This window comes from Leuresthes tenuis, unplaced genomic scaffold, assembly GCF_036924035.1.
Source record: "Leuresthes tenuis unplaced genomic scaffold, fLeuTen1.0.hap1 SCAF_12, whole genome shotgun sequence".
In the NCBI taxonomy this organism is placed as follows: Eukaryota; Metazoa; Chordata; class Actinopteri; order Atheriniformes; family Atherinopsidae; genus Leuresthes; species Leuresthes tenuis.
In genome coordinates this window covers 13,136,973-13,163,329 of record NW_027325366.1, presented here as the reverse complement: position 1 = coordinate 13,163,329, position 26,357 = coordinate 13,136,973, and the positions used below count along the sequence as shown (strand labels likewise).

Here is a 26,357-nt window from a genome sequence, read left to right as displayed (position 1 = left end):
GCAAGAAGGTGTGAACGTCCGACCAAAGTTTGTAAAAAGCAGTGAAAAGCGAGAAAAAGCTTTTTGTGAGTTCTGCATGATTTGGGATATTGCTTATAAAATGCATTATTTCACTCAAACTATGTTAAAACTGATTTGTCCTTCATATTTACCATGTCTAGAAAGATTTAAACAAAAAAACAACGTTGTACTTTGCAGTAAAAGAAAGAGCAAATCTAAAGTTTAAGGAATCCGAGTATAAGCCTGCTTTCATGAGTTCTGCACGATTTCGGATTTTGCTATAAAATGAATTGCTTTGCTCAAACCAAGTTAAAACTGCTTTGTCCTTCCATATTCATCAATGTCTAGATCGACTTCAACAAAGAAAAACATTGGACTTTGCAGTAGAAGAAGTTGAAATCCATCTACACATTGATAAATATGAAGGACAAAGCAGTTCCCACTTGCCCATAAGAAAATAAGCTTATTCTCGGATTCCTGATCCTTCAGTTTTGCTCTTTCTTCTACTGCAAAATACAATGTTGTTCTTTGTTGAAGTCAATCTAGACATTGATAAATATGAATGAAAAAGCAGTTTTAACTTGGTTTGAGTGAATGAATTCATTTTATACATAAAATCCGAAATCGTGCAGAACTCATGAAAATAAGCTTATTCTCGGATTCCTAAAACTTTTGATTGGCTCTTTCTTTTACTGCAAAGTACAACGTTGTTTTTTTGTTTAAATCTATCGAGACATTGATAAATATGAAGGTAAAAGCCGTTTTAACATAGTTTGAGTGAAGGAATTGATTTTATAGATAAAATCCCAAATCATGCAGAACTCCTCAAAAGGGGCGTATGGCTTAATCACAAGTGTGGCTCTTTCTCATTCAGGGTAGTATGAGGAAGTTTATGCTTGAAATATATGTAGAAATGGGTACATATGAAGGACAAAGCAGTGTTAACTTAGTTTGAGTGAAGGAATTCATTTTATACATAAAATCCCAAATCATGCAGAACGTATGAAAAGAAGCTTATTCTCGGATTCCTGATCCTTCAGTTTTGCTCTTTCTTCTGCTGCAAAATACAATGTTGTTCTTTGTTGAAGTCGATCTAGACATTGATAAATATGAAGGAAAAAGCAGTTTTAACTTGGTTTGAGTGAATGAATTCATTTTATACATAAAATCCGAAATCGTGCAGAACTCATGAAAATAAGCTTATTCTCGGATTCCTAAAACTTTTGATTGGCTCTTTCTTTTACTGCAAAGTACAATGTTGTTTTTTTGTTTAAATCTATCGAGACATTGATAAATATGAAGGTAAAAGCCGTTTTAACATAGTTTGAGTGAAGGAATTGATTTTATAGATAAAATCCCAAATCATGCAGAACTCCTCAAAAGGGGCGTATGGCTTAATCACAAGTGTGGCTCTTTCTCATTCAGGGTAGTATGAGGAAGTTTATGCTTGAAATATATGTAGAAATGGGTACATATGAAGGACAAAGCAGCGTTAACTTAGTTTGAGTGAAGGAATTCATTTTATACATAAAATCCGAAATCGTGCAGAACTCATGAAAATAAGCTTATTCTCGGATTCCTAAAACTTTTGATTTGCACTTTCTTTTACTGCAAAGTACAACGTTGTTTTTTGTTGAAATCTATCTAGACATTGATAAATACCAGCCGAAACTCTGCTGCCGCTTTTGATAATTTATGGTTGGGCATTCTTACCTTTTCTTACCCGCTTTTTACAAATTATGATCTTACATTCACACCTACTTGCAGTCGAACACCTTCTCATCCACTTATGATCATGTGCGGTTGGGCTTTCGCACCTTTTCTTTTTCAGTAATTATGGGTGGACATTCAGACCTTCTTGCAGCCGAAAACCTCCGCTCCTCTTTTGATCATACATTGTCGGGCATTCACACCTTGTCTTACCCGCTTTTTACAAACTTTAGTCGGACATTCAAACCTTCTTGCAGCTGAACCACCTCCGCTCCCTGTTTTGATCATGTATGGTCTGGCAATACTACCTTTTCTTCCCCCGTTTGTGAGTAATTATGGCTGGACATTCACACCTACTTGCAGTCGAACAGCTCTGCTCCCGCTTTTGATTATGTTTGGTTGGATATTTTAACCTTTTTTTACCCGCTTTTTACCAACTATGGTCGGACATTCACACCGTCTTACAGCGGAACACCTCCGCTCCCGCTTTTTATGGTGTATAGTCGGGCATTCGAACCTTTTCTTACCCACTATTTACAAACCATGGTAGGACATTCAAACTTTCGTGTATCCGAAAACCTCCGCTCTCTCTTTTGATCATACATTGTCGGACATTCGCACCTTTTCTTACCCGCTTTTTACAAACCATGGTCGGACTGTCACACCTTCTTGTAGCCGAACACATCTGCTCCCGCTATTGATTGTGTACAGTCGGGTATATTAACCTTTTCTTACCCGCTTTTTACCAAGTATGGTTGGACATTCACACCTTCGTACAGCGGAACACCTCCGCTCCCTCTTTTGATGGTGTATGTTCGGGCATTCAAACCTTTTCTTACCCGCTTTTTCCAAACTATGGTCGGCTATTCACAGCTTCCTCTCCACCATACTTGTATGGTGGGATATTCCCACCCACTTGCATCCGAAGACCTCCGCCCCAAATTTTGTTGATATTTAGTCGGACATTCGCACCTTACCCGCTTTTGGCAAACTATGGCCTTCTTGCAGCCAAACACCTCTGATCTCGCTTTTGATGATGTAATGTTGGGCATTCAGACCTTGCTTCACCTGCTTTTCACCAAATATAGTCGGACATTCACACCTTCTTGCAGCCGAACACTTCCGCTCCACCTTTTAGTGTTCTATCACACCTTTTTTTCACCGCATTTTATACATTATGGTCGGAAATTTTCAACCACTCTCATCCGAAGACCTCTCCTCCCGCTTTTGTTAATATATTTGAACTTTAGTCGGACATTCAAACCTTCTTGCAGCTGAACCACCTCCGCTCCCTGTTTTGATCATATATGGTCTGGCAATACTACCTTTTCTTACCCGTTTGTGAGTAATTATTGATGGGGTTTTTCGTTCTTACTAACGAAGTCCCACCTTAAACAGAAAGAACCACACAAGAGATCAATATAAAGTTCAGCTTTTGCAAAAGGGGAGAGCCGTCGCTGCTTCAGCCACAGGTGTATGTGTCTAAGCAACCTACAACAATCTCCGACTCTCTCCTTGCAGCAGCCTGGTTTTATTCAAAGATTAGAAAAGGGGAAGAGCTTTACTAAACAAAAGGCTGCATAGAAATTTCAGAGCGTGTGACTCTGTCTAACATTTAGGTATGGAGACACATCTGTAACTTCAGAGTGTGAGACCTTGACGATAATCATTCAAAGAGATACATCTACAAACTAGTTTGAATCAGGCATTGTGCGTTGTAGTTTGAACTCAGTTAAACTCAGTTGACCTCCGGAAGGCTCTGTCCTGAAGCATCTCCCTTTGTTCATACTCACACACTCATTTCATCATCACATGATTAGAACTAATGTAGTATAAGATCCATACATCACACATATGATTTTTATGGTATAGCATATAAGTGCAATTAAAGCACAGGAATATAATTGTAAAACAGGGTATATCATGAGATAACAATTAAAAACTCTAACAATTATGGCTGGACATTCACACCTACTTGCAGCCGAACACAACCTCTCTCGCTTTTGATGATGTATGGACCGGCATTCTTACCTTTTCTAACACATTTTTCAGCAATTATGGTCGGAGATTCACACCTACTCACAGCCGAACAACTCCGCTCCCGCATTTGATGGTGTATATTCGGGCATACGAACCTGTTCTTACCCGCTTTTTACAAACCATGGTCGAACTTTCACACCTTCTTGTAGCTGAACAACTCCGCTCCCTCTTTTGATTGTGTACAGTCGGGCATACAAACCTGTTCTTACCCGCTTTTTACAAACTATGGTCGGACATTCAAACCTTCTTGTAGCCGAACACATCGACTCCTGCTTTTGATGATGTATGGTTGGGCATTCGCACCTTTTCTTACCCATTTTTCAGTAATTATGGGTGGATATTCACACCTTCTTGCAGCTGAACACCTCCTCTCCCGCTTATGATCATGTGCAGTTTGATATTCGAAAATTTTCTTTCATGTTTTCTAGCAATTATTGATGGACATTCAGACCGTCTTGCAGCTGAACACCTCCGCTCCCACTTTTGATGGTGTATAGTCGGGCTTTCGAGCCTTTTCTTCCCCGGTTTTTACAAATTATGGTTGGACATTCAGACCTTCTTGCAGCCGAAAACCTCCACTCCCTCTTTTGATCATACATTGTCGGGCATTCGCACCTTTTCTTACCCGCTTTTTACAAACCATGGTCGGACTTTCACACCTTCTTGCAGCCGAAAACCTCCACTCCCTCTTTTGATCATACATTGTCGGGCATTCGCACCTGTTCTTACCCGCTTTTTACAAACTATGGTCGGACATTCAAACCTTCTTGTAGCCGAACACATCGACTCCTGCTTTTGATGATGTATGGTTGGGCATTCGCACCTTTTCTTACCCATTTTTCAGTAATTATGGGTGGATATTCACACCTTCTTGCAGCGGAACACCTCCTCTCCCGCTTATGATTATGTGCGGTTTGATATTCGAAAATTTTCTTTCATGTTTTATTGCAATTATTGATGGACATTCATACCTTCTTGAAGCCGAACACATCCACTCCTGCTTTTGATGATGTATGGTTGGGCATTCGAACCTACTTGTTGCCCGTTTTTCATTAATTATGGTTGGACATTCACACCTTGTCGCAGCCAAACACCTCCGCTCCCTGTTTTGATCATGTATGTTTTGACATTCACACATTTTCTCACCTGCTTTTTACTATTGTCGGCCAATCACAGCTTCCTCTCCACCATACTTGTATGGTAGGAAATTCTCACCCACTCTCATCCGAAGACCTCTCCTCCCGCTTTTGTTAATATTTAGTCGGGCATTCGAACCTTTTCTTACCCACTTTTTACAAATTATGGTCGAACATTCACACCTACTTGCAGCTGAATACTTCCGCTCCACCTTTTAGTGATGTATGGTTGGCATTTGCACCTTTTGTTACCCTCTTTTTATACTGATTGCTGAAGATTAAGTTGTTCTTTCTCAAACTACAATTTTTTTTAATTGTTGAAACTTGATTTGAAGTGGATAAATAAGGAGGACAAACAGTTTTAAGTCACGCTGATAGACGAAATTAATTTTATAGCAAAATCTGTATTTCGTCATATGTCGAGAGATGCTTATTGCTGAAGAAGTTCTTTCTCATTCTACAAAGTACAACGTTGTTTATCGTTGAAACTTGATTAGACATGAATAAATATGAAGGACAAAGCAGTCTTAACTTGGTTTGAGTTAATTAATTCGTTTTATAGGAGAATCCGAATTCGTGCTTATTTTCGGATTCCTGAAGAATGAGTCTGGTTCTTTCTCATAATACAAAGTTTGTTGTTTATTGTTGAAACTTCATCAGAAGTGAAGAAATAAATGAATGCCTATCAACAAATGTGGGATCTAAACTCTACTGCTTCCTCTAAAATAATTTCTTTTCTCAATTCAGAAATGTGTGTGTGTAAGTCACAACACCCGTGACACCAAAACGGCTTTCTTTTCTCTCTTTTCTCTACACTCTGCACTATGAGCACACACACCAAATCAGAAAGGCTTTTTTCTCTCTTTTCTACATTATGGACTGTGGGGACACAAAACCGCTCTCTCTTTTTTTTTTTATCGTGTGCCAGGGCGTTGTCTCACGTATTAGATTGTGCTTAAGATACGAATGGGTTTATCAGTCACATCAGAATCCATACATACTGATCCTCCCGTAATAAAATGGTCGGATCTTATCAAACACACTTTGTTTCTTGTGACAATCAAGTCAGCGAATACACGTCAAGACACTGAATCAAGTTTGCCACAAGAACTCATAAGTTTGGCAGTATTGCTCTGCCGTCAGCAATCATACACCCATTTTATTTTCGTGAGACGTGCAGGCACCTGTTCATCTACTGTTCTATCACTATGAATTAGTTTATCTATTATCAATAAGGATACTTCTACAACTACTATCAAAGTATGTCCAGACTTCTTATGTTGTCAGTTGCTCTATATGAATAAGTGGGTAGCTACTGACAAGCATTAAGCATGTCACACAGCCCAAACATATAACATTTCAGGACACACCACACAGTTAACAACCACAGTGAAGCGTGTCAAAGCCCAAACATGTAACATTCAACAGGACACTTACACAACACATTCAAATCAAACAGTCAGACAACATACAAGAACATATACCCCAGCCGGCATTGCTCCCTGCCTATTTTCCTACAGCTCACTATGTGTGCGCACACCTTTATTCACAAACTCTTCAACTTATACTCTTTTACCGAAGCTGCTACAGCTCGATTGGCCGAATACCCTTAGATCCTATTTCGGTGAATTTGACATCTGCCTTACATGTAACAGATTAGCGGTTTAGCAGTTTTAATTTAGTTTGAGTGAAGGAATTCATTTTATAGCAAAATCCGAAATCGTGAAGCACTCATGAAAGTAAGCTTATTCTCGGATTCCTGAAACTTTAGATTTGCTCTTTCTTTTACTGCAAAGTACAACGTTGTTTTTTTTGTTTAAATCTTTCTAGACATGGTAAATATGAACGACAAAGCAGTTTTAACATAGTTTGAGTGAAGGAATTCATTTTATAGATAAAATCCCAAGAGTCTGCAGAGAAAAGAGAGTGAATGCGAAGTGGACTTTAACACGGCTATGGGAGCGAGCCGAGTGTCGGCTAACCGGGAGAATTGCTTGAAAGAAACGCGACACCGAATGAGCGGTCAGAACAAAGCCTCAATACGGGATTCTCGTGGTGTTTGTGGCTGCCTTGTCTTTTGCACAGAGTAAAAGACAAGGCAGCCATCTAATAGATTGTTTCTACTTGGTCAGCCGAGGAGCAGGGGGGGGGGGGCAAGCGTCTCAACCAAGCAAAGCTCACCAAGTAGGAACAATCGGGCCCTTTTCGATGGCTGCAACACCTGAAAGAGATATTGATGCGAGACCCGATCAAATGCTTTTTCAAAGTCTAAATTTAAGATGACAAGCCGGGTGTTTCTGTCTCTAGCGTAATCAATGATGTCTCGAATCAGTACGAGGCTGTCGGTGAGTTGTCTCCCTGAGATGGCACAAGCTTGGTCTGGGTGAATTACCTCCTCTAAAACAGAGGACATCCGTGTCGCTAAAACCTTGCTAAAAAGTTTACAGTCAAAGTTTAAAAGTGTGATGGGCCTCCAATTCTTTAGGTCAGTCTTATCATTTTTTTTATAAAGTAGAGTCACTATTCCCACTCTAAAACTGTCAGGCAGTCGGTCGAGTTTTTCAAAATCTTTAAAAACATCTAAAATGTCTGATGATAAAAGGTCCCAATAGGTCAGATAGAATTCTGCAGGAAGCCCGTCTAAACCCGGAGCTCGACTTCTCTTAAAACCTGTTAGGCATTTTTTTTAACTCTAAAGCAGTAAAATTCTGTGTCAAGTGTGCATTCTCTTTTACGGTTTTGTCAACGAATTTTAAGATTTCTGCCGATGTTTCCAAGTGCACTGGTTTCTCTTTGTACATGTTACTATAAAAGGTATGTACAGTTTCAATCATCTCTTGTGTGGATTTTGTTAAAAACCCATCTTCTCTTTTTAGATTTTGAATACACTCCTTTTTATTTATAACTTTCTTTCTTTTTCACCTTCCTCAATTTCCTGCTCCCTGCTTCTTACAAAAATTCCTTTACTCTTTATTTCTGCTAAAACTGACATTTCCTTTTTGACATCTTTGATTTCTTCTTTAAAGTCTATGCCACACTGATTTAGTTTAAAGTAGCGCTGTAAGCGTTTATGTAGTCCCATCATACATCTATTCTCTTTCCTTTTTTTACGTTTACCTTGCTGTTTAAAAAAAGTCTGGGTCATTTCCTTCACCATTTCCCACCATTGTGCATGTGTTTCGTAGAGGTCTTGAAGGGTCTGCCACTCTTTATAACATTCCCTGTACTGACTGACTATGATTTCATCCTCCAACAGGGAACAGTTGAGTTTCCACAGACCACTTCCTACCGTCACACCAGAAGGGGGTGAAAGGGTGCAGGAGAGCATAAGGTGGTCTGAAAAGAAAACAGGGGTTAATCTAACATCAGTGGGTGGGCAATCTCTAGTAAAGAAATAATCAATGCGAGAGGCTCTGGTGCCATCATGACTAAACCAGGTGAAGCCCTCCTCTCTGGGATGCATGGTTTTAAAACAGTCAGTAAGCTTAAAATCCCTGCATATGCCCTGAAGTAAAATTGAAGTCTTATCCACTTTAAAATCTACCCCTGCTCTTTTTCTATCTTTCCTGCTCAAGATACAGTTAAAATCCCCTCCTACAACTAAAGGTACTTGCCCTAGCATGTAAAGCTGTATATCTTCTAAAAGGTCATACCTTTCATTTTTTCCATTGAAACCATAAATATTTAAGAGGTTAAAGTCTTGCCCCATAAAATTCAAGTGTGCTAAAAGTGCCCGTCCGTCTCTCACCACTGTGCTACCTTTCACCAGAACATGCAGATTTTTAATTAGAATGGCCACACCATCATTTTTATTTTGATTTGAGCCACTCCATATCGATAAATGGGGCCACATTTCCTCCCACTGTCTATGGTTTTTTAAAAAAGGTAGTCCACATTCTTGTATTAAAAACACATCTGATTTTATGGAGTCTAAGAAGGATAAAATACTCTGGGCTCTTGTCTTTGACTTCACACTTCTCACATTTAGTGTTGAGAAGGTGAGAACCATTAAAAGCATAAAGGAAAGTAGGTATGTCATTTTCGTTTTTCTAAGTTATCAAAACAAATTACACACAGGTTATTTCTTGGGAAACTAGCTCTTCCTTCATTTCTTTAGGTGAAAAGTGAGTAGGGTGATCTATATTTCCTTTTCGGACTCTCGGTGTTGGCCTCTGACGCAATGTTGCATTTAACTTTGAGTCCCTGAGTCTGCCTGCTTCTGATTGCTGGGGGGGGGGCTGTGGATTGTGGCCCTGTACACTTATACACTCATAACTAACCACGGTTACCATGTAGATCCTGTGCCATGGGTGTTGCATGTTCTCACACACACACACACACACACACACATTCATTAGCCCAGTAGCATGCTCGCTAAGCAGTTGATGTGTTATCATGTCGTCTCAGGTCATCTATCCACAGCTGTGTTGTATGCGATTACCGCTTCTTGTGCTTGTTTTTGTTTGTTTGTGTGTTTGTTTTTTCTCTGCTTGTCTGCTTTCAGGTGCTCCTGGTGGCGCTAAGGCTGGATTCCCCTCAGAGGCCATGGATTGTTGTCTGTTTTGTTTTTTACAGGTGTAGCAGCTGGTTGTCTGGTTTTTGTTTCTATTTTTGTTCTGTTTCCTCTTCTTTCCTCTTCTTCTTTCCTTGTCCCCCGGTCCGGTTCAGTTCTATTACATGTTATATATTGTAAACAAAAATAAATAAATGGGCATCAAGGGGAGCTTTACATTTATAAAACTTCCCTTGGCAAAGCAAATCTGTTTGGCATCAAAGGTATTCAGACTACAATTCTGCTGCCATAATGCTGAACAGGACAAGGGGGGAAAAAAAAAAAAAAAAAAAAAAAAAAAAAAAAAAAAAAAACTTTGAGTCCCTGGGGGTTGATTGCAGAGCTGAAGTTAAAAAGGAGACCTCATTTGGTGAGTCGGAGGGGAAGACTCTTGGTTCTTCCACTGAAGAACTGTCTGAAAGGGACCTAACCCTTCCCCTCTTCTCTGATACCACTGGGGAATCAGAGGCTCAGATGCCGTCCTCTTCGGCTGTTGACCTTCGGGGAGGTGAGTATCTTCACTAGACTCACCTGTCTGCTCTTCCTCCTCATTTAGCGTAGCTCCACCCTCTGCCTGTGAATTCTCACAGACTTCAACACTGAGTGGTGAGGCCTCTACAGGCCCCTCCCCTTTTTGCTCCTCACTTCCAATCCAAGCTTTTGGCGGGAAGTTTGAATTTATTGGGTCAACCTCTTCACTTTGTTCACCAACTGCCACCTTTGGTCCTTCTCTTTGTTGGCTTGACTGTGGCTTTACCGTCTTTAATTTGTTGGCAAAAGATTTAGGGCAATCTCTGAAGAGGTGATTTAATTCTCCACAGAGATTACATTTCCTGCCATTTGGACACTCTCCAAAAGTTTGCCCAATTTCTCTGCTCTTCCCACATAACACCTTGGTACAAGCCTCAACCAGGTGCCCATGCTCACCACACTTGCGGCAGAACTTGGGCTGCCCCTGGTAGTGGATGTAACCTCGGTTTTCAAGGTGGCCAGAGTGTCGCCCACCCGCTGCACTGAGCACTCTTCAGCCCTTTTAAATGGTATAACTTTGCACTCCCGCACGCTCCAGCAAGCACCATTCAAGCAACAACTTTGCACTCCAGCTTCGAACATCGGCACAGTCGCAACAAGTAAGGCGACTCTACTCAGAGAAGTCACTCTGCACAGTAAGAAGATTTCTTTTGCACAGACAGAAAGGGCTTCACCCGCAAAGGTAAAGCCTGCCAAAAATAGAAACAACTCATTAGTGCTGCTCTCCACAGAAATCTTTAGTAAAAGGCGAAAGACTTGTACGTTATGAAGAGAAACCAGAGTACGATTATCCGTCACTGCGGGAGCAGGGCATCAGGCTAGTTGGCATAGCCACCTTCCCCATGGTGAGCTTTGCTTGGTTGAGACGCTTGCTCTCCCCCCCCTTGCTCCTCGGCTGACCAACTAGGAACAATCGGGCCCTATTCGATGGCTGCCTTGTCTTTTACTCTGTGCAAAAGACAAGGCAGCAACAAAAACACCACGAGAATCCCGTATTGAGGCTTTGTTCTGATCGCTCATTCGGTGTCGCGTTTCTTTCAAGCAATTCTCCCGGTTAGCCCACACTCGGCTCGCTCCCATAGCCGTGTTAAAGTCTACTTCGCATTCACTCTCTTTTCTCAGCAGACTCTTGGGATTTTATCTATAAAATGAATTCCTTCACTCAAACTATGGGAAAACTGCTTTGTCCTTAATATTTACCATGTCTAGAAAGATTTAAACAAAAAAAAACAACGTTGTACTTTGCAGTAAAAGAAAGAGCAAATCTAAAGTTTCAGGAATCCGAGAATAAGCTTACTTTCATGAGTTCTTCACGATTTCGGATTTTGCTATAAAATGAATTCCTTCACTCAAACTAAATTAAAACTGCTAAACCGCTAATCTGTTATATGTAAGGCAGATGTCAAATTCACCGAAATAGGATCAAAGGGTATTCGGCCAATCGAGCTGTAGCAGCTTCGGTAAAAGAGTATAAGTTGAAGAGTTTGTGAATAAAGGTGTGCGCACACATAGTGTGCTGTACGAAAATAGGCAGGGAGCAATGCCGGCTGGGGTATATGTTCTTGTATGTTGTCTGACTGTTTGATTTGAATGTGTTGTGTAAGTGTCCTGTTGAATGTTACATGTTTGGGCTTTGACACACTTCACTGTGGTTGTTAACTGTGTGGTGTGTCCTGAAATGTTATATGTTTGGGCTGTGTGACATGCTTAATGCTTGTCAGTAGCTACCTACTTATTCATATATAGCAACTGACAACATAAGAAGTCCGGACATACTTTGATAGTAGTTGTAGAAGTATCCTTATTGATAATAGATCACTAATTCATAGTGATAGAACAGTAGATGAACAGGTGCTTGCACATGTCTCACGAAAATAAAATGGGTGTATGATTGCTGACGGCAGAGCAATACTGCCAAACTTATGAGTTCTTGTGGCAAACTTGATTCAGTGTCTTGACGTGTATACGCTGTTTCGCTGACTTGATTGTCACAAGAAACAAAGTGTGTTTGATAAGATCCGACCATTTTATTACGGGAGGATCAGTATGTATGGATTCTGATGTGACTGATAAACCCATTCGTATCTTAAGCATAATCTAATACGTGAGACAACGCCCTGGCACACGATAAAAAAAAAAAAGAGAGAGAGCGGTTTTGTGTCCCCACAGTCCATAATGTAGAAAAGAGAGAAAAAAGCCTTTCTGATTTGGTGTGTGTGCTCATAGTGCAGAGTGTAGAGAAAAGAGAGAAAAGAAAGCCATTTTGGTGTCACGGGTGTTGTGACTTACACACACACATTTCTGAATTGAGAAAAGAAATTATTTTAGAGGAAGCAGTAGAGTTTAGATCCCACATTTGTTGATAGGCATTCATTTATTTCTTCACTTCTGATGAAGTTTCAACAATAAACAACAAACTTTGTATTATGAGAAAGAACCAGACTCATTCTTCAGGAATCCGAAAATAAGCACGAATTCGGATTCTCCTATAAAACGAATTAATTAACTCAAACCAAGTTAAGACTGCTTTGTCCTTCATATTTATTCATGTCTAATCAAGTTTCAACGATAAACAACGTTGTACTTTGTAGAATGAGAAAGAACTTCTTCAGCAATAAGCATCTCTCGACATATGACGAAATACAGATTTTGCTATAAAATTAATTTCGTCTATCAGCGTGACTTAAAACTGTTTTTCCTCCTTATTTATCCACTTCAAATCAAGTTTCAACAATTAAAAAAAATTGTAGTTTGAGAAAGAACAACTTAATCTTCAGCAATCAGTATAAAAAGAGGGTAACAAAAGGTGCAAATGCAAACCATACATCACGAAAAGGTGGAGCGGAAGTATTCAGCTGCAAGTAGGTGTGAATGTTCGACCATAATTTGTAAAAAGTGGGTAAGAAAAGGTTCGAATGCCCGACTAAATATTAACAAAAGCGGGAGGAGAGGTCTTCGGATGAGAGTGGGTGAGAATTTCCTACCATACAAGTATGGTGGAGAGGAAGCTGTGATTGGCCGACAATAGTAAAAAGCAGGTGAGAAAATGTGTGAATGTCAAAACATACATGATCAAAACAGGGAGCGGAGGTGTTTGGCTGCGACAAGGTGTGAATGTCCAACCATAATTAATGAAAAACGGGCAACAAGTAGGTTCGAATGCCCAACCATACATCATCAAAAGCAGGAGTGGATGTGTTCGGCTTCAAGAAGGTATGAATGTCCATCAATAATTGCAATAAAACATGAAAGAAAATTTTCGAATATCAAACCGCACATAATCATAAGTGGGAGAGGAGGTGTTCCGCTGCAAGAAGGTGTGAATATCCACCCATAATTACTGAAAAATGGGTAAGAAAAGGTGCGAATGCCCAACCATACATCATCAAAAGCAGGAGTCGATGTGTTCGGCTACAAGAAGGTTTGAATGTCCGACCATAGTTTGTAAAAAGCGGGTAAGAACAGGTGCGAATGCCCGACAATGTATGATCAAAAGAGGGAGTGGAGGTTTTCGGCTGCAAGAAGGTGTGAAAGTCCGACCATGGTTTGTAAAAAGCGGGTAAGAAAAGGTGCGAATGCCCGACAATGTATGATCAAAAGAGGGAGTGGAGGTTTTCGGCTGCAAGAAGGTCTGAATGTCCAACCATAATTTGTAAAAACCGGGGAAGAAAAGGCTCGAAAGCCCGACTATACACCATCAAAAGTGGGAGCGGAGGTGTTCAGCTGCAAGACGGTCTGAATGTCCATCAATAATTGCTAGAAAACATGAAAGAAAATTTTCGAATATCAAACTGCACATGATCATAAGCGGGAGAGGAGGTGTTCAGCTGCAAGAAGGTGTGAATGTCCGACTATATTTGGTGAAAAGCAGGTGAAGCAAGGTCTGAATGCCCAACCTTACATCATCAAAAGCGAGATCAGAGGTGTTTGGCTGCAAGAAGGCCATAGTTTGCCAAAAGCGGGTAAGGTGCGAATGTCCGACTAAATATCAACAAAATTTGGGGCCGAGGTCTTCGGATGCAAGTGGGTGTGAATATCCCACCATACAAGTATGGTGGAGAGGAAGCTGTGAATAGCCGACCATAGTTTGGAAAAAGCGGGTAAGAAAAGGTTTGAATGCCCGAACATACACCATCAAAAGAGGGAGCGGAGGTGTTCCCCTGTACGAAGGTGTGAATGTCCGACCATACTTGGTAAAAAGCGGGTAAGAAAAGGTTAAAATACCCGACTGTACACAATCAATAGCGGGAGCGGATGTGTTCGGCTACAAGAAGATGTGAAAGTCCGACCATGGTTTGTAAAAAGCGGGTAAGAAAAGGTGCGAATGTCCGACAATGTATGATCAAAAGAGAGAGCGGAGGCTTTCGGATACAAGAAGGTTTGAATGTCCCACCATAGTTTGTAAATAGCGGGTAAGAAAAGGTTTGAATGCCCGACTATACACCATAAAAAGCGGGAGCAGAGGTGTTCCGCTGTAAGACGGTGTGAATGTCCGACCATAGTTGGTAAAAAGCGGGTAAGAAAAGGTTAAAATACCCGATTGTACAAAATCAATACGGGAGCGGAGTTGTTCGGCTACTAAAAGGTGTGAAAGTCCGACCATGGTTTGTAAAAAGCGGGTAAGAAAAGGTGCGAATGCCCGAATATGTATGATCAAAAGAGGGAGTGGAGGTTTTCGGCTGCAAAAAGGTGTTAATGTCCGACCATAGTTGGTAAAAAGCGGGTAATAAAAGGTTAAAATACCCGACTGTACAAAATCAATAGCGGGAGCGGAGTTGTTCGGCTACAAGAAGGTGTGAAAGTCCGACCATGGTTTTTAAAAAGCAGTTAAGAAAAGGTTCGAATATCCAACCAAACATAATCAAAAGCGGGAGCAGAGCTGTTCGACTGCAAGTAGGTGTGAATGTCCAGCCATAATTACTCACAAACGGGGGAAGAAAAGGTAGTATTGCCAGACCATACATGATCAAAACAGGGAGCGGAGGTTCAGCTGCAAGGTGTGAATGTCTGACTATAGTTTGTAAAAAGCGGGTAAGACAAGGTGCGAATGCCCGACAATGTATGATCAAAAGAGAGAGCGGAGGTGTTCGGCTGCAAGGTCTGAATGTCCAACCATAATTTGTAAAAACCGGGTAAGAAAAGGCTCGAAAGCCCGACTATACATCATCAAAAGCGGGAGCGGAGGTGTTCAGCTGCAAGAAGGTGTGAATGTTCGACTAAAGTTTGTAAAAAGCTGGTAAGACAAGGAGCGATGTCCCGACATTGTATGATCAAAAGCGGGAGCGGAGGTGTCCAGCTGTGAGTAGGTGTGAATGTCCGACCATAATTGCTGAAAAATGTGTTAGAAAAGGTAAGAATACTGGACCATACATCATCAAAAGCGGGAGAGGTGGTGTTCGGCTGCAAGAAGGTGTGAAAGTCCGACAATGGTTTGTAAAAAGCGGGTAATAAAAGGTTCGAATGCCCGAATATACATCAAAAAAAGCGGAAGCGGAGGTGTTCGGATGCAAGAAGGTGTGAACGTCCGACCAAAGTTTGTAAAAAGCAGTGAAAAGCGAGAAAAAGCTTTTCGTGAGTTCTGCATGATTTGGGATATTGCTTATAAAATGCATTATTTCACTCAAACTATGTTAAAACTGATTTGTCCTTCATATTTACCATGTCTAGAAAGATTTAAACAAAAAAACAACGTTGTACTTTGCAGTAAAAGAAAGAGCAAATCTAAAGTTTAAGGAATCCGAGTATAAGCCTGCTTTCATGAGTTCTGCACGATTTCGGATTTTGCTATAAAATGAATTGCTTTGCTCAAACCAAGTTAAAACTGCTTTGTCCTTCCATATTCATCAATGTCTAGATCGACTTCAACAAAGAAAAACAACGTTGTACTTTGCAGTAGAAGAAGTTGAAATCCATCTACACATTGATAAATATGAAGGACAAAGCAGTTCCCACTTGCCCATAAGAAAATAAGCTTATTCTCGGATTCCTGATCCTTCAGTTTTGCTCTTTCTTCTACTGCAAAATACAATGTTGTTCTTTGTTGAAGTCAATCTAGACATTGATAAATATGAATGAAAAAGCAGTTTTAACTTGGTTTGAGTGAATGAATTCATTTTATACATAAAATCCGAAATCGTGCAGAACTCATGAAAATAAGCTTATTCTCGGATTCCTAAAACTTTTGATTGGCTCTTTCTTTTACTGCAAAGTACAACGTTGTTTTTTTGTTTAAATCTATCGAGACATTGATAAATATGAAGGTAAAAGCCGTTTTAACATAGTTTGAGTGAAGGAATTGATTTTATAGATAAAATCCCAAATCATGCAGAACTCCTCAAAAGGGGCGTATGGCTTAATCACAAGTGTGGCTCTTTCTCATTCAGGGTAGTATGAGGAAGTTTATGCTTGAAATATATGTAGAAATGGGTACATATGAAGGACAAAGCAGTGTTAACTTAGTTTGAGTGAAGGAATTCATTTTATACATAAAATCCCAAATCATGCAGAACGTATGAAAAGAAGCTTATTCTCGGATTCCTGATCCTTCAGTTTTGCTCTTTCTTCTGCTGCAAAATACAATGTTGTTCTTTGTTGAAGTCGATCTAGACATTGATAAATATGAAGGAAAAAGCAGTTTTAACTTGGTTTGAGTGAATGAATTCATTTTATACATAAAATCCGAAATCGTGCAGAACTCATGAAAATAAGCTTATTCTCGGATTCCTAAAACTTTTGATTGGCTCTTTCTTTTACTGCAAAGTACAATGTTGTTTTTTTGTTTAAATCTATCGAGACATTGATAAATATGAAGGTAAAAGCCGTTTTAACATAGTTTGAGTGAAGGAATTGATTTTATAGATAAAATCCCAAATCATGCAGAACTCCTCAAAAGGGGCGTATGGCTTAATCACAAGTGTGGCTCTTTCTCATTCAGGGTAGTATGAGGAAGTTTATGCTTGAAATATATGTAGAAATGGGTACATATGAAGGACAAAGCAGTGTTAACTTAGTTTGAGTGAAGGAATTCATTTTATACATAAAATCCGAAATCGTGCAGAACTCATGAAAATAAGCTTATTCTCGGATTCCTAAAACTTTTGATTTGCACTTTCTTTTACTGCAAAGTACAACGTTGTTTTTTGTTGAAATCTATCTAGACATTGATAAATACCAGCCGAAACTCTGCTGCCGCTTTTGATAATTTATGGTTGGGCATTCTTACCTTTTCTTACCCGCTTTTTACAAATTATGATCTTACATTCACAACCACTTGCAGTCGAACACCTTCTCATCCACTTATGATCATGTGCGGTTGGGCTTTCGCACCTTTTCTTTTTCAGTAATTATGGGTGGACATTCAGACCTTCTTGCAGCCGAAAACCTCCGCTCCTCTTTTGATCATACATTGTCGGGCATTCACACCTTGTCTTACCCGCTTTTTACAAACTTTAGTCGGACATTCAAACCTTCTTGCAGCTGAACCACCTCCGCTCCCTGTTTTGATCATATATGGTCTGGCAATACTACCTTTTCTTCCCCCATTTGTGAGTAATTATGGCTGGACATTCACACCTACTTGCAGTCGAACAGCTCTGCTCCCGCTTTTGATTATGTTTGGTTGGATATTTTAACCTTTTCTTACCCGCTTTTTACCAACTATGGTCGGACATTCACACCGTCTTACAGCGGAACACCTCCGCTCCCGCTTTTTATGGTGTATAGTCGGGCATTCGAACCTTTTCTTACCCACTATTTACAAACCATGGTAGGACATTCAAACTTTCGTGTATCCGAAAACCTCCGCTCTCTCTTTTGATCATACATTGTCGGACATTCGCACCTTTTCTTACCCGCTTTTTACAAACCATGGTTGGACTGTCACACCTTCTTGTAGCCGAACACATCTGCTCCCGCTATTGATTGTGTACAGTCGGGTATATTAACCTTTTCTTACCCGCTTTTTACCAAGTATGGTTGGACATTCACACCTTCGTACAGCGGAACACCTCCGCTCCCTCTTTTGATGGTGTATGTTCGGGCATTCAAACCTTTTCTTACCCGCTTTTTCCAAACTATGGTCGCCTATTCACAGCTTCCTCTCCACCATACTTGTATGGTGGGATATTCCCACCCACTTGCATCCGAAGACCTCCGACCCAAATTTTGTTGATATTTAGTCGGACATTCGCACCTTACCCGCTTTTGGCAAACTATGGCCTTCTTGCAGCCAAACACCTCTGATCTCGCTTTTGATGATGTAATGTTGGGCATTCAGACCTTGCTTCACCTGCTTTTCACCAAATATAGTCGGACATTCACACCTTCTTGCAGCCGAACACTTCCGCTCCACCTTTTAGTGTTCTATCACACCTTTTTTTCACCGCATTTTATACATTATGGTCGGAAATTTTCAACCACTCTCATCCGAAGACCTCTCCTCCCGCTTTTGTTAATATATTTGAACTTTAGTCGGACATTCAAACCTTCTTGCAGCTGAACCACCTCCGCTCCCTGTTTTGATCATATATGGTCTGGCAATACTACCTTTTCTTACCCGTTTGTGAGTAATTATTGATGGGGTTTTTCGTTCTTACTAACGAAGTCCCACCTTAAACAGAAAGAACCACACAAGAGATCAATATAAAGTTCAGCTTTTGCAAAAGGGGAGAGCCGTCGCTGCTTCAGCCACAGGTGTATGTGTCTAAGCAACCTACAACAATCTCCGACTCTCTCCTTGCAGCAGCCTGGTTTTATTCAAAGATTAGAAAAGGGGAAGAGCTTTACTAAACAAAAGGCTGCATAGAAATTTCAGAGCGTGTGACTCTGTCTAACATTTAGGTATGGAGACACATCTGTAACTTCAGAGTGTGAGACCTTGACGATAATCATTCAAAGAGATACATCTACAAACTAGTTTGAATCAGGCATTGTGCGTTGTAGTTTGAACTCAGTTAAACTCAGTTGACCTCCGGAAGGCTCTGTCCTGAAGCATCTCCCTTTGTTCATACTCACACACACATTTCATCATCACATGATTAGAACTAATGTAGTATAAGATCCATACATCACACATATGATTTTTATGGTATAGCATATAAGTGCAATTAAAGCACAGGAATATAATTGTAAAACAGGGTATATCATGAGATAACAATTAAAAACTCTAACATTTCCCTCCTGTTTATCGAATGAGATACAAAAAAAAAACCAAAAGCATATGCAATCATTTTATGCGAAGCAAGCAAAGTTTCTTTTGGTTCACTGTGGTAGGCAGAAACAGTACATCAGTCTACATCACTTGTTTTGGACATTTTCAATGTAGAGGTCATTCTTAGTTTCTTTATGCTTTACACATGTGAAGAACAGTTATCAGAGTCATCACTAAAATCATCACTAAAAGCATCATCATCATCAGCATCTTCTGTGGGTTGGTGGAGCAGTTGTAGGTTCACCATGGTGGAAGTAGCCGTCTTAGTGATCACAGACTTGAAACAGGGAATCACACAAGACGTAAACACACAGAATAAGATCAATACACCAAAGAGGGGGGTCACGATCTTTAATATTGGTTGCCACCAGGTGCCGGTCATCAGCCATGCGAGAAAGTTCCATTGTTGTTGCGCTTTCTCTTGTGACATGGTTTGTTGCAGGTTGAGCAGGGAGGCCATTGCTTCGTTTATGTGGGTGTCATTTTCTCCAGGGATATAGGTACAGCAAGAAGTACCTATAATGTGACACACACCACCTTGTGCTGCGGTGAGCAAGTCCAGAGCCATTCTGTTCTGGAGAACCATCAGCCGTGTGGCTTGGAGTTCACGATTCTGGCCATTTTCTACCTGCAAAGAAAAGTTGACAAAAGACTGGAAGCGATAATTCAGAGTTTCAATATACAGTGCATGTTTTCCAATACCATCCCAAGGGAAGAGGGAATGTATAACTTTTGAGCCTGTGCTCCAAACCTTATGTTCGTATGGGATTGCAACACTTCTCTGTTGTCGCTTATGAAGGGAGGGTAATTGGCCACGGTAGATCTTATAGGTGTGGTCGGTGACCCACACTGGTGCACAGACTCCCGTCCAGTTGATGGGCAACATCGGATATACATTATGTCCGCATAACCACCACCCGTTCTGGATGAGGTACGTCCCGTTCGATGGTGCGGACATGTTGGTTGGGGAGCCTTCTCCAGTTGCTGTGGCAATCCCGTCTTGGCACTCGGAAGTGATGTTTAGAGCTCCCATCCAGGCTCCTCCCTGTGGGCAGCCCTTGCTTTTGCACAGATGCGTCTCATTTCCTTGAGTGAAGCAAGTGAAGTTCTGCCCTTTGGGAATGTGGAGATATGCTACTTGTGGTGTGGGTTTTCCTTTGATTGTAATGTTCATGTTAGCCCAGAACAATGTACTGCATGTCCTGTTTTCTACTCCCCAATGGGAATCAGAGTCATTGATCACAATGTTACCATGTTGAAACCCAATACCTGCCATTGAGGCCATACATTTCGCTTCAGTTTCATTCATCCACTTGGCTGCAAGATGGGTCTGCGTAGAGGAAGGGGGAAGTTTGGAACACACATAACATCCCTCAGCTCTGTAGGTTGTCCCACTGTGGATTTCACATACCTGTACCAGGTATTTGTGTCGAATGGATGTTTCGGGTCCCATGTCCAGTCCTTGTAGTCCACATCATGGGTCCATCTCTTTTCCCGGTTTGGTTTGGGATTACTTTGGACACCTAGGATGAATACAGGCAATACACACGCTACAGCCGCAGCGCAGCTGAGTAACACCTTTTGTGTTCCCATTGCTGCTCAGTTATCAGAGATGCAGGTGCACCCTCGGCCTATCAGAGTGAGGATCAGTTGGTTTCTTCACTGACGTTGAGACACCTCACTCTAAACAATGAGGTCCCTGTAGTCAGGCTTCCCCACCACTCTGAAATTAGGGGTCCAACACTCTCTGTAACTTACAGTGGCTGAGGTGGATCCAGCTGGGCCTTTCAGCAATCTTCACTGCAGTGGGTGTGGTCAGGAGCACTTGGTATGGTCCTTCCCACCGTGGGCTGGCCCAGTTCTTCCTTTTGATGACTTTGATGTACACCCAGTCACCTGCTTTGATGGGACTGTCAACCTGTGGAAGAGAGGAATCAGAAGGCAGTAAATTTGCATTGGACACGTCTTTCTGGTTTAGTGTCCTGATCATATAATCTGCCAGAGTCTGTTCTTCCTCTGCTTTCTGTAAGTCTGATGAAAACACTGGTAACCTATATGGTCTCCCATGGACTATCTCAAATGGAGTTAATCCTTCTGATGTGGGAGTGATTCTCATATAGAGTTTCACCAGGTCCAAGCATTCTGGCCATGGACGGCCAGTAGTTTCCATGCACTTTTTCAATCTGCTTTTGATAGTGCCGTTTGTTCTTTCCACAAGGCCTGCACTTTGAGGGTGGTAGGCACAATGATTTTTCAAATCCATTCCCAAATGCTCTGCCATTTTCTGAACTACTTTATTCACAAAGTGTGGTCCATTGTCACTGTAAATGGTTTGTGGGATGCCGTGGGCTGGGATGATAGTTTTGCAAATAGCCTTAGCTACTGTTAGTGCATCAGCTAGCTTTGATGGAACTATCTCAACCCATTTGGAAAAAGCATCGACCATCACTAAACAGTACTTGTGAGGTCCACTTTGTGTAAGTTCAATGAAGTCCATGTGCATTGTTTGAAACGGGTAAGAGGGTTTTGGAAAAGAGCCTCTTTTTGGTCTCATATTTCCTTGGGGGTTATGCTTCACACACACAAGACATGCTTTACAAAAAATTTTTAAGTAGGAATTTAATCCGTACGTTGTAAAGTGTTGTTGTATGATAGCACTCATCCCTCCTGTTGACACATGGCAAGGCCCATGTGTCACAATTGCTGCTGCTTTGAAAAGAGATTTAGGCAGAACTGGTTTTTCATTCACTTGAAAAATCCCATCAGAGTTTTGTGTGGCACCTGTTGTGGCCCACATCTGTTTTTCTTGTACTGATGCATTTTGTTGCATATCTGTTAGCTCAGTTTGGTCAATAAGTTGTTTATCATCGGTGTGTGATAAAAATTTGTCATGTCCATGTTTTCCTGTAGCTGCTTCTTTTGCTACTTGGTCTGCAAATCTGTTGCCATTGGAGACTTCATCTTTGCCTGTAGTGTGTGCAGCACACTTGCACACTGCTAATTTGGCTGGCAACTGTATAGCTTGAAGGAGATCAGTCAGAAGGGAGGCATGTGTTACAGGTTTACCTGTAGATGTTGTCATGCCTCTGCGTTCCCATTGTTTTGCAAAATAAAACAAGGTTGAGAAAGCATATTGGCTGTCAGTGTAGATTGTTACCTCATGTCCTTCTGCTAATTTGCATGCTCTAGTCAGTGCAATAAGCTCAGCAGCTTGTGCTGACATTTGGCTAGGGAGTTTGGCTGCCTCTACCACTCTGGAGGGCAGTTGGACTATTGCATAGCCACTTCGATTGTTACCTTGTGGGTCTTTGGAACATGACCCATCAACAAACCATTTTTCTCCTACAGTGAGAGGTGTATCACTGAGGTCTGGTCTTGGTAACTGCAAATGTTCTGTTGTTTCCAGACAGTTGTGTGGTGTACCATCTTCAGGTAATGGAATCAATGTTGCAGGGTTTAAGACAGTACATATTTTCACCACCAGATGGGGCTGAGACAGCAGTGTGGCTGTGTATGATAGATGTCTGGCTGGTGAAAGGAAATTCATTTTGCTTTGCAACAACAGCACGTCCACAGCATGTGGGACCAAAAGTTCCATTTTATGAAACAACACGACATCTGCTGATTGGGTGACTGCAAGAGCAGCTGCACAAACAGCTTGGACACACTCAGGTAAAGCTTGGGCCACTGGGTCCAACTTCTTTGAGTAGAAAGCTACAGGTTTCAATCTGCCACCATGGTTCTGCAACAACACTGAAGTCATGTAGCCATTTTTGCAGTCCACTGTCTGAACGAAGGTTTTACTGTAGTCTGGTAACACGAGAGTTGTGGTTTCCATCAAAGCTTGTTTTAAAACTACAAATGCTGTCTCAGTTTCAGGGGTCCACTTGATTTTATCAGACATTGTCATGGGGACACCGTAAATGAGATTCTGCAACTTGTGAGTTTTTTCTGCATAATGTGGAATCCACGCTCTGCAGTAGTTGCAAAGTCCTAGGAAGGACATCATTTGTTTCTTTGTCTCTGGTTTAGGCACGTCAGCTATAGTTTGTTTTCTAGCTGTTTGTATCTGCCTGCCTGCGGCTGACAGTGTGTGGCCCAAATAGTTCACCTCTTTTCTCACCCACTGGAGCTTATCTTTTGATACTTTGTTTCCAGTTCTGCAGAGGTGCTGCAACAGGGCAAGAGAGTCTTCTCTGCATGCTTCCTCTGTTTCTGATGCCACCAAAATGTCATCCACATACACAAGCAACTGGCTTCGCTCGGGCATGTGAAAATCTGCCAAACAGGCCATTATTGCTTGGGTAAAGATAGTGGGGCTGTCAGCAAACCCTTGTGGCAATCTGGTGTAGGTGTATCCTTGACCCTCATATGTGAATGCAAACCAGAACTGAGAGTCTGGGTGAATTGGGACTGAGAAAAAGGCGTTACTGAGGTCAACTACAGTAAAGAACTTTTTATCAGGCTTTAGAGAGTTCAACAATGTGTGTGGATCAGGTACATTTGGAGCTCTTGTTTCAACTGCTTCATTTACAGCACGTAGATCTTGAATCATACGCCAGTCTTTACCATTTGCTTTTTGCACTGGAAAGATTGGTGTATTACATGGGGAATCTGGGCATGGTCTGATTATTTCCCCTTTGTTAAGGTCTGTTACCACTGGTGAGATGCCCTTCACTGCCTCATGTTTCAGAGGGTATTGTTTTACTCTGGGCCTCCAGTCTGATCGAGGTTTAATTTGTACTGGAGGTATGGATGTTAAAAGTCCAACATCAGAAGGACCCTTTGACCACAGTTTTTCTGGGATCTCTGCCAATTCAGCTTCTTCTTTGGCAGTTAGAAAAACGTCAGTTTGTCATGGGAGGGGGTGCACTTGTGCTTCGCACGTTGCTGCACCACCGAAAGGTTGTCTCCACATGTCACAGCTGGGACTGTAACTCCAGTTTCCGTCACTGCTCTCATAATCATTTGCAACTGCTGCCATTTTCGTTCTCATGCCAGCATCTGTCCAAGTTATGTTCTCAGGCTTGAACAGAGAGATATGAGGGGTAGCTGATAACTTGTAGCTGGATGCTCGATCCACAGGGAGGAGTACAGTCACAGCAGCAAATGACCTTCGGTCAGTGTACATGTGAAGCAATCCCACTACAACAGGAGACATTTTGCCAAATTCTTTGACGTATGTGTCATGGGGATCAGTCAAAACATTCATGGTGACATGTAATTGACTATGCGTCATTTCTGTCTCTGGATTTAGTAGTTGTTCACGTGCTTCTTGTAGCATTCTGCTAGGAAGGTGAGAATCAAACTTTGGGCTCAAATCATATGAACAATACACACTGTTGTCATCTGTGCAGGATGCATAAACGTCAACATCTCTGACTCTGCAAGCCTTCATGCCGTTTTTAATTGGGACGATGGCGATGCCCAGCCGGGTCATCAAGTCTCTTCCCAACAGGTTAACGGGGCATTTTGGTGAAATCACTACAGAGGCTGAGATAGTGAGTTTAGCTTCTTCATCTGCAACAGTCAAAGCTTTAGAAAAATACTCTTTGTGTGTTTGCCCATCTGCTGATTTAACCCAAATGCTATTTTGAGACTGTTTTAAACCTGGGGCATGTGTTTTAAGAACTGTTTTGCATGCACCACTGTCACATAGAAACTCTGTAGGTTTACTATTTATTTTCAACACTATATAGGGTTTCTCTTTGAGTGCATTCAAAACGTCCCAAGCTGCATGGACATCAACAACCATCTCATCTGTAGGATTAGAGGAGGAGTTAGACCTTCCTCTGTCTCCTCTTCCTCCTTTGTGATCATCTTGTTTTTTCTTTGGACAATTTCTGGACCAATGTCCCTGTTCTCCACAGTTCCAGCATTCGTCAGAATTTCTATCAGATCCAGATTGGAAGGGCCTTTGGCCTCTTCCCCTCCCTCTGTTTTTTCCTCGACCGCCATCTCTCTGGCTGCCGCGGAAGAAAACAGTGGAGCTGCTGGATTCCAAACCATCGGTGTAAAACACATCTGAATTTCCTTCTTTCTCATTTACCACTCTCTCAGCATGTCTGATCAACTTTCAACTTTTTGTCAACACCAAACTTCTTCTGCCACTTTGACATATAACGTAGACAACCAGGAAATTTGCCAACCATATATTTTTCATCACCTTCGGCACCTCTGGGGGAGGATTTACTGGTTTGATTACCCATTTTTTATTTTAACTTAATTTAGTACTCTGCGTATATTTTTATTAATATATGTCCTTAATACAGATTAAACTGACCTACTTCAACAAACTACTGGTTTGTGTTAACACCGTTAGGTTTCCACCAGTAATGCTGATTCAATCAGTGTAATCTGTCATTCACACTCTCATTCACTCGTATTTACACAGCAGCAAGAATTTTGTACAGCACAAAACACAAATTCTTTCCCTGCTACTCAGAAGCAAACCTTCGACAAGGAACTACTTCTGACAAAGAGCAGACTTCTGCAGCAGTCTCTCTCTCTTGGGACTCAAGGTTTTTAGCCTATGACCCTGTACTCTTTGGGACTCAAGGCCTCTCTTCTTACAGAGCCTCTGACCCGTAACACAGCACTTTTCACTTACTTCTCTGTTGGTTCGTTTCACTCCGTCCGGATCCCGTCAATCCACCGTTGGCAGACGAAGTCGGACCTATGACGCTGGCCCAGCGAAGAATTTACCCCCCAGGACTTTCTTCCAGGTCCTGTTGACACTGGCCGTGCACGGATTTCAGCGCGTCGTCCTCCGTCCGCCAGCGGTCAGGTATGTTGGGATCCGGGTCACGGCACCAAGTTGATGGGGTTTTTCGTTCTTACTAACGAAGTCCCACCTTAAACAGAAAGAACCACACAAGAGATCAATATAAAGTTCAGCTTTTGCAAAAGGGGAGAGCCGTCGCTGCTTCAGCCACAGGTGTATGTGTCTAAGCAACCTACAACAATCTCCGACTCTCTCCTTGCAGCAGCCTGGTTTTATTCAAAGATTAGAAAAGGGGAAGAGCTTTACTAAACAAAAGGCTGCATAGAAATTTCAGAGCGTGTGACTCTGTCTAACATTTAGGTATGGAGACACATCTGTAACTTCAGAGTGTGAGACCTTGACGATAATCATTCAAAGAGATACATCTACAAACTAGTTTGAATCAGGCATTGTGCG

At 41.5% G+C, this 26,357-nt stretch overlaps 1 non-coding gene across 1 annotated transcript; it reads right to left on the bottom strand.

Moving 5' to 3' along the window:
• Window positions 1-10,640: 10,640 nt before the first annotated feature.
• LOC140265960 (U5 spliceosomal RNA) lies at window positions 10,641-10,754 on the bottom strand. Its single transcript, XR_011906639.1, has one exon. It is a non-coding gene; the product is annotated as a U5 spliceosomal RNA (small nuclear RNA).
• Window positions 10,755-26,357: the final 15,603 nt, after the last annotated feature.